General features: G+C 50.4%; 1 protein-coding gene across 2 annotated transcripts in view; it reads left to right on the top strand.

Annotated features, from left to right (window-relative positions):
• TTC28 (tetratricopeptide repeat domain 28) overlaps positions 1 to 8728 on the top strand; it is a 296592-nt gene that overhangs the window by 111084 nt on the left and 176780 nt on the right. The gene's annotated exons all lie outside the window — the stretch shown is intronic.

The following is an 8728-nucleotide window of genomic DNA, read 5'->3' as shown; positions in this document are numbered from 1 at the left end:
TCCCTGGTGATGGCCCCTCCCTTCCGTTGGGTGTGCGCCTCCCTTTTAGCTAGGAGACACTCCCGGATGCTTTTGGTGAGCCATGGAGGCTTGTGTGCCCTTCTGCCCCCTTTGATCCATGTTGGGATTACCTCCCTTTGGGCTTGGAGGATTGTCTCCTTAAGGAGCGACCACTCTCCTTGGACACCCGGCTCCCCTCTCCTCCGGGACCTCAGCGCCTCCCCGACTATTCTCCTTAGCTCATTGAAGTCCGCCCTCCTGAAGTCCAGGGCTGCTGCCTTGCTGCCGGCCTTTGCCACCTTGCGCTGGATGGTGAATCCCAGCAGGCGATGATTGCTGTCGCCCAGGTGGTCGAGCACCTGCAGCCCCTGCACCAGATCGTCACCCGTGGCCAGCACCAGGTCCAACGAGGCGTCTCCCCGGTGGGGCTGTGCACTCCTGGGTTAGATGGAGGTCCTGCATTTGGGCTAGGGACCTATGTGAGCGGTCAGACCTGGCTGACTGCCCTTCCCAGCAGATGTCTGGAAAGTTCAGGTCCCCCATGATGACGATGTCCTTTGACCTAATGACCTCCATGAGCTGACTTAAGCATTCCTGGTCTAGCTCTTCCCTGTGGTTGGGGGGTCTGTAGTAGACCCTGCTGTTAAGTCTCTTTCCCCTCGATTGCCTTGTATGCTAACTCAGAGCACTTCAGAGTGCCCCTCCTCTGACTCTGTGCTACCTGGAGAGGATTTGTATTCCTCCTTAATGTAGAGTGCCACACCCGCCTTTCCTCCCTGTCCTGTCCCTCCTGTACAGCCTATAGCCCTTGATATTCACCGCCCAGTCGTGCGTTGGGTCCCACCACGTTTCAGTGAGCCCGGCTATGTCTGGGTTGGTGTCGGCTAGCAGGAGGGTGAGTTCCTCCTGCTTGTTTCCTATACTACGAGCATTTGTGTAGAGGCATTTGAGGCCTTCTGTGGGTGTGTGCACTGGCCCCCTAATCCCAGCATTGCCCTGGCCCCTGTTGCTTACCTGTGTATATGTCTGCTCATCGGTTTAGGCTGGGCTGTACTTGTGGGTGCTGCTTGGTTTAGCGGTCCAAGGCTTCCTCCGCCCTCGTCTTCCCCTTCCCCCGACGAGCCTAGTTTAAAGCCCGCCGGCGGAGATCCGCCAACCTAGAAGGGAACACACGCTTACCTTTGGGGGAAAGGTGGAGCCCATCCCACCTGAGCATGTCTCTCGTCGTGATGTGCGGGTCGTTGTCGAGGAAGCCAAAGCCCGCCTCGAGACGACACCATTTGTAAAGCCGCCAGTTGGTCTCTGTGATGCACGTCTCATCGCAGCGACCAACTCTTACATACCGTAACACGTTTTTATGTTTAATAAACAAGCATCAACCTTTACTATAGGAGACGATTATTTTTTCATTGCAGTTTTCCTTGAGTTGTGTTACAAATGAGGCCTAATAGCAGCCATGCCCGACAGAATTGCAGTATCCTCCTAGAGCATAAATGCCATGCTGGGTCAGACCCCAGGGCTGTCTAGCTCAGGATCCTGCATCTCTCAGTGACCTCACAGATGTTAAGGGGAAGAGTGTTTACGCAGGGCACATCCACATGGATCTGTCCCCATTCTGTCTTCCCTTGCAGTATTCAGAGGTGTAGAAGGTAAGTTGCGCTCCTAACGAGCATGTTCAATAGCCACTGATAGACACATCCTGCATGAATTTGTCCCATCCTTTTTTGAACCTGGTTAAATTATTTATCAGCCTCTGAAACATCATTTGGCAATGAATTTCACAATTACATGCTATGTGAAAAAGAACTGTCTTTTGCTCGTTTTGAATCTTCTTCCTAATAATTTCCTTGTACGTTCCCCGGTACTGTGCATGAATAAACAGTAAATTCCTATGTACTGTCTCATTCATAACATTGTATACCAGGGGTTAGCAATGTTTCTGGGCAGTGTCAAAAATACAACTTTGACTTCTAAGATGTTGGCATGCCAGGGGTGGATAGTGGGGGACCCGCAAGGGGACCCGATCCATGTTGTGGCAGCGCAACCCCAGCCCTTTCCCCGCCGTCCACCCGGAAGCACGTGCACCAAGCAAAATGCCTTCATGTCCCACACTCTCATGCCTGTGCCAGGGGTTGCCTACCCCTGTTACAGACCTCTAACATATTTCCTCTCAGTTGTCTTTTCTCTGTGCTGAAAAGTCCTGGCTGATTTAGTCTCTGCAGACAGACCTCTCTATTCCCCTGATCATCCTTGCTGCCTGTCTCCATACATTTTCTTCTGCTGTTATGTCCTTTAGGAGGTGTGGAGACCAGAACTGCACTTGGTGTTCAAGGTACGCGTGACTACTGAGGGATCTTTGGGGAGGAGGTGCAAGCGTTGGACCATGCTAAGTTAAAATGCTTGAACCAGTGTCTCATATTTAAAATGCAAGGGCATTTACAGATGTGCTCTGGGAGGGGGGGTACTTTAATGAGTGAGCAGCGCTAATTCAAAGTGCCCAAGCATCACAGGCATCAGGGTCCTCATGCTGAAAAATGGCAGCGGGGTGCTTTGAACTAAAGCTCATCAAATGAACTTTAGTTTAAAGCACCCTGCCACCATTTTTCAGTGCAGGGACGCTGATGCACATGATGCTGGAGGCTGCTGGAGCGCGGTAATTTCCACTCTGAGGCTCTGGATTTACAGCACATCAGAGCAGCCTTGCTGCACGTCTGTAGGAGCCCCAAGAGAACACGAGTCCTTTACATAGAATATTTGTCTCAGCCTTTTGTTTTGCTGGATGGTTTTGTGCCAGCTGTACTGACCTTGTTTCCTGATAAATGTTTCAAAAATAAAAACAGGCTTAATCATAAGTTGTGCAAGTGAAGTCTTTGTAAGTGAAAACTCAGCTCCCCAGGAGCTCTTGTCACAGAGCCTGGAGATCTATGCAAACCTATCACAGAGGATGCATGATGCTGGCTTCTATTTGTTGTTGAGAAGACAGATCAGTTACCTAGGCCAGGCTCCATGAATAGGGCGTCATCCTTTATAGTAAATGATTGCATGCGCCTGCCAAGACGGAAGAAATGCTTTGAGTCAGGGATGCTTAAAAGAGAAGAATGATGTTGTTCAGTCATTTCACCTTTCGTGACCTGGAGACATTCACCTCTGATTGACCAGCATCATTTTCTACTTTGTATTCATATTGTTAGACAAACTGAGCCATTGATTCAGATTAAGCTTTGCGGACCTGACTACAATTTGAACTCATTTGGCTGTGTCCATTGCATACGAGAGTGAATAGGCTCAGTCTGCAGTGGATGCAAACATTTCCTTCCCATGGTAAAGAACTCAGTGGCTGTGTGTCTAAATGAACCGCAGGCAGGGCAGCGAGCAAAACAGTTCCCATGCAGGGAAGAGAAATGGAGGCCTTTAACCAGGGAACGAATTGCATTTTCTTTCATCAGAAAGAATTCAACTGTTGCCATTACCTGCAGATACCCGCCATTCACATCACCTTTATTTCAGATGTTGCCTGTAATTGTAAAAACAATGATTGAAATTCTCTTTGTCTGTGGCTGTAAAAAGAATTAAGTTGAAATATAGCAGAAATGCCAATCACTGCGTTAAGAATAGAGATTAGGAGTGAGCCAACTCCCTCTCCCTGTGAAGTGGGAGTGTGTGTACACACACCTCCTCCTTTGCTTCATGTTAATTATCTGTACTCAGAAAGAATTTCAATAACCTTCTGCTGTTCACATCAAAACAGCACATTGTGCAATCTGTCTGTGAATAGCGCTCTGCTCCGATAGCATCATGGTAGATGATATGATCTGATGTCTGGGCATTTACTTCCTCTCAGATATTGGCTCCACTTCTGTAGGACACAGCTGAGATGGACATGCTACTTTTTTCAAAGAACAAAAGCTTTCCTTTTGAGGTGCCCTGGCGTCTGCTCTCAGGATAGGGAGGTATTGGAGCCGTTACGGTTCTCCAAAGAAGCGCCGCGCAAGAACCTCACTGTATTTCACAGCAGAGGCTGTGACGGACCCCAGTTTCTGTCGGGTAGGAGGCCACCCTCCCTGACGCTCACCCCAGCAGCGGGAGCCGTGGTTCTTGAGCATTTCCGCAAGCCTGGTACAGTACCCAGCTGCTGCCGGCTCTTCTCCCAGGTGCGCAGGAGTTTTGACTTTCCTGGAACTCTTCTGCCTTTTGTAGATACGTGGCTCTGAGCAGCACCAAACAGTTTGGCTAATGCTTTCCCAGTCCCAGGGTAACTTAGCGGGCTAAAGGAAACAGGCAGTATGCTGAAGCTATGCAAGGCCTCCCTTCTAGCTGTACTGAGCCGTCTAAGCCCTTCTGGCAGGGAGAAAAGCACCGTGGTGCAAATACTTTCTCCGTGCCATAAAACTGGAACCATACAGATGTTCCAGTAATAAACCTCTGTGTTAAATTACTTGAACAAGTAAATGAGAAATAAGATGTGGCTTCTCTCCTGGGTTATCGTCCCCTTGTGCCTTTTATCCTTTGCAGAAGGATATTGAACGCGTTGAAGGAGTTCCACCTTTGACCTCCAGTGCTGGAACCTCAGGTCAGCTGGAGAAACGGATTAACTGGGGACCTGGGTGGGGGACAGCGTCCTTTTAAATCGGAGACCAGCTACACTAGAGCTAGTGGAGTAGATGAGCAGAGCAGTGCCACACACCCTTCTGCCTCAGCACTCCTCTCCCTGGCAGGACTGGCCCCTGGCATTGCAACTCTCCATCACTGTCATGGGGGAATGAGCCTGCAGAGGTCATAAAAATGGATTACAAATTTCAGTAAATGCTTCCATGGGCCATTTATTTGCTGCTCTTTTCTGTGTGAGGTTTATTCTGTCCTACTGGTAGGAGATGGAAAAGGCATAGTGGAATACTCTCCTGTTGGAGAAGAAGAAATTTTATACTGCAAAAAAAATAAATAATGCTATAGCCAGGGGAATGAAGCCAAGCCAGCTCAGGCTGTGATCTAATCAGAACTTATAAGGAGTGGTGGTAAGAGCACGCTTTGCAGGCCAGGTTTGGATACTGCATACCGCCCTCTGCCCCGATCTTGGCCGGACTGGTGTAATTCTGACAAATGCTACATGTCCTGTGGAACAGCACCATACATGAATAGCAACATGCTGGATTTCAAAAGGTTGCAGCTTTATCGAGCTGATGGGTATAAAAGATGCATTAATGATCCTGCTTCAAGCCACGTTCTCGGGGAATTCTTCACAAATGTTGGGATTGGCACATCTTGTTTGGTTGTGATCTCTCATAACAATCTACTCTCCTTCACGTGGAAGGAAACCTGTGATTTCCCACTTTGCATCTGAGACCATCTGGGAGGGTCAGAAGGAGTCCCATAGAATCACAAATTAGATGAAAAGTCCTGCTTCTTCCCATCTAATCCATTCGTTCCCTGGACGCACAGGGGTAAGGGCAGAACAAGGCTTTTTCTACACTGTTGTTGTTCTCCAGTGTTGTTTGCCTACGTGCAGTGTTGTTCTGCGTAATAACTGGGGTTCTCGAACACCAGAGCTCTGGCTAATCCCTCTTTCAAACCTGTAAGCACTGGGATGTCCAGCCCTTCCCTCGGGGATTGAGAACATTCAGGTGGGACCTAAGAGGTTCAAAACAGCCAAAACATTTTTTTTAAGTCTCTGAGCCCAGACTCTTTGCAGTCTGGAGTATCCTATAACCTGTAATCTGAGCTGTTGGAAACATCAGCGCACAGCCCATCATCCAATTATGAATTATTCCAGACACTAGGATCCCACTCCAGGAAAAACAATATGCATTGGGTCTTGAATTTTTAGAGTTAATTCAGAGCTGTACTTTTGGCCTCTTTTGGCAGCCAGGATGAGAGATTTTTGTCTGGACTTCCTGTTGCACTTCTCACTGTAGCATCAGGTACCTCACGATCACTAATGCATTTATCTTCTCGGCACTTGTCTGACGTTCCCATTTTGCCTATGGGGAATCGGGACACAGAGATCAGGCGACGTGCTCAGCATCACAGAGGCCGTTTGAAAGAAGCCACGTCTCCAAGGCCCAGTCCAGGGTCTCGACCATGAGACCACACCTAGAGACAAGGGACAGTTGTACTCGCATTTCGTGTCTGGGGAAAAAAGAAGTTCACACTGCAAGCTTAAAGAAACCAGCAATCTGGGACAGTCTGCCTTGCAGGGGAGTGTCCCAGTGCTCCCAGAGAATCTCTGAAACACGCATTTTGTCCTGAATTGATCCCCAAACGGGCAACCTGTCGCACGTCCCCATGGCACCAGGTAGTGCTGTGAGGAGAGGCAGAGACATGCCACCTCTGGGCACGGGACCACGTGAATCCAGTACAGCTGTACTGCTTTTGGCTGGGAAGGCAGTGCTGGGCAGCCTCCTGACCCAGAAGCAGCATAGCTGTGTGCACGTGGCAGTGCCTGTGCTCATTAGCTCTGGTGACAGTGCTGCCCTGCCAGAGTCGGGAGTGGCGTAGTGACGTCCAGTCCAGGTCTGCAGTGGGTCCCAGCACTTTGGGATCCCCTGGTCCTGCTGCTGTAATCCTGCCGGGCTAGTGGTGATCCCAGAGACACCGTTAGCCAAGCAATAGCATGTCTCTTCCCTTGCGGGCCCTCTAGGTCCAGTCTGTTCCTTCAACTCCTCAGCTGCAGCACGAGACTCGATTTTCTGCAGAAAGGATCCCAGACAGCAATGCTTCACTTTGTCGAGCACGGGACAGGGAGCGAGACGCATCAGTAATGCACCTGCGCGGCATCCCCACCCCGGGTCCCTCACTACTCGAGCCATCTTTGTGAGTTGGGTTATTGTCCGAGTGTGACATCTTGCACCTCGCTTCTCTCGAACATGGTGTGGGTCCTGCCTTCTTCCCTCGTTCTGGAATAGCTCGTTAGGTCGTTCCCTTTTGTAACTGCTCATCTGTTCTCTGGGTGATCTCCTGCGCAGCCCTTTCGCTCACCTGGGTGGACCGGTTTCTGTTGTATTTTTCCCTTGTTCTGTGGGTCAGCTTTGTCTTGAGGCGTTTCCATTTGATAGGAAATGGTTGAGGTTTATTTCTCCGCATTGGTACGCTACTTGTAATTCCAGCCTGACATGGAAGTGAAAAAGGTAAGAGGCATTGGGAGTGGAGTTTGCAGTGTGACACAGCTCTTGCTCTCCCTGAATTCATCCCGGTAGTATTTTGATGCATTTCCCAGATTGTAGCAACTGTTTTGTCAGGTCATTGTGAACAACCCTTGCCCCTCGCCCCCGCCTGCGCTTGGACCCACTGCGCATCTTGCGTGTTTTCCGTATCTCGAGGAGAGGAGTTTATGCGCGCCTGCTGGAAACCGAAGACCCTGCTAAGCATTGTGGGTTCACGATCCATTATATTCACTGTCCCCTTAAAGTGGGCACGGGGCTGTCCTTCCTGTTTCAGCTGTTTTCACATAAATTCCAAATTCTTTAGATTTGCAATTTTATATGGCACTTTTATTGAATTCATCACTAGAATTACTGTCAGTCACGATGATCAGATTCCACCAGTGACTGAAAACAGAGGCCATTTATTCCAAGTGCATTTCAGCTCCTTTTATCTCCGCTTCTCACTGTGGCGCTTGCGTTGCCAGATTTTGTATGATTAAACTCCTTGGCTTGTTTCACGTGTTAACATGTCTGAGAGCAGAGTTGCTGCCTTTCTGGCATCCTGTTCCATACTTCTCTTTGTGCATAGCAGTCACTAAAATCTGCCTGTCTGTTCTTCCTTGTGGCATCAAAGAAAGATTTAATTATTAGAATTTGGCTGTGGTTATCATGGCTTAAAGTTTAGGTTTAAGAAAAAGAACAGGAAGTAAAAGTTGCCAGCAGGAGTGCTGAAATGAAAGGGCCTGGAGGAAGCAGAGGAGTAAAAGAAATTCTGTTTCTTGATATTGTCCGTGTGGGATTGCTGGGGTCTGCAGGACAAGGTGTCCCGACAGAGCTGAATTGCCCTGGCTGCCTCCTGCTGAAGATGCTGACATAATTCGGTATTGCTGAGCTGCGCGTGCTTTCTCAGGCCAGACAAGTGTACCTATCAGATGAAGAACGCAGCTAAGTCAAGTATCGGCATCTGTTGCTTGAGTTGAATTTCTTCTTCTTTGCTGGTCTTCGCAATCAAAACGCCGTCTCTTCATTTTAAGAGCTCTTGCTTGGGAGTAAATCCCCCACCCCGTGGAGGCAGAGATGCTGTGCCACTCGGGTGTTTCGTGTCTGAGGAAACGGCGGCGCTCGGAGGAGAGGCGCTGGCGCGGCCTCCTTCCATCTCCCCTGGCTGGAGGACGTGGGCGCCCGAGAACGGTGCTGGCCTCCTGCCCCAGCCCGGGACCGATGCGCGGGCCGCGCGCTGTGCAGTCAGTCCTGCTTTGCAGTAGAAGAAAAGACGCCTGGACGCTAGCGCTGCGTGTCTGCGGCGTGGGGCGCAGGCCCTGGGCGGCTGTGGGGCTAGGGGCCACGCTGCCGTTTTTCCTCCGGGCGGGGGGCCACCTGCCTCTCGCTTATCAGGGCCTGAGCCCCGGAAGGCAAGGCTGTGACTTGGGGTAAAGAGCAGGTAATTCGCGCGTGTCAGCGCTACCGCGTGTTTCCTACGTCGGCGGCTCTGCGCTGTGGGACATCCCTCCCTCGGCCGCTCGGCAAGCGTCCGGCGCGGCGCCGGACCAGGCCTCTTGTCCGCTCCGGCCGCGCGCACGGCCCCGCCCCGC

The sequence above is a fragment of the Gavialis gangeticus genome, unplaced genomic scaffold, assembly GCF_001723915.1.
Source record: "Gavialis gangeticus isolate Ggan-Ray unplaced genomic scaffold, GavGan_comp1, whole genome shotgun sequence".
Taxonomy (NCBI): domain Eukaryota; kingdom Metazoa; phylum Chordata; order Crocodylia; family Gavialidae; genus Gavialis; species Gavialis gangeticus.
The sequence above is the reverse complement of the archived record's forward strand: the minus strand, read 5'-3'. Positions and strand labels throughout refer to the sequence as shown.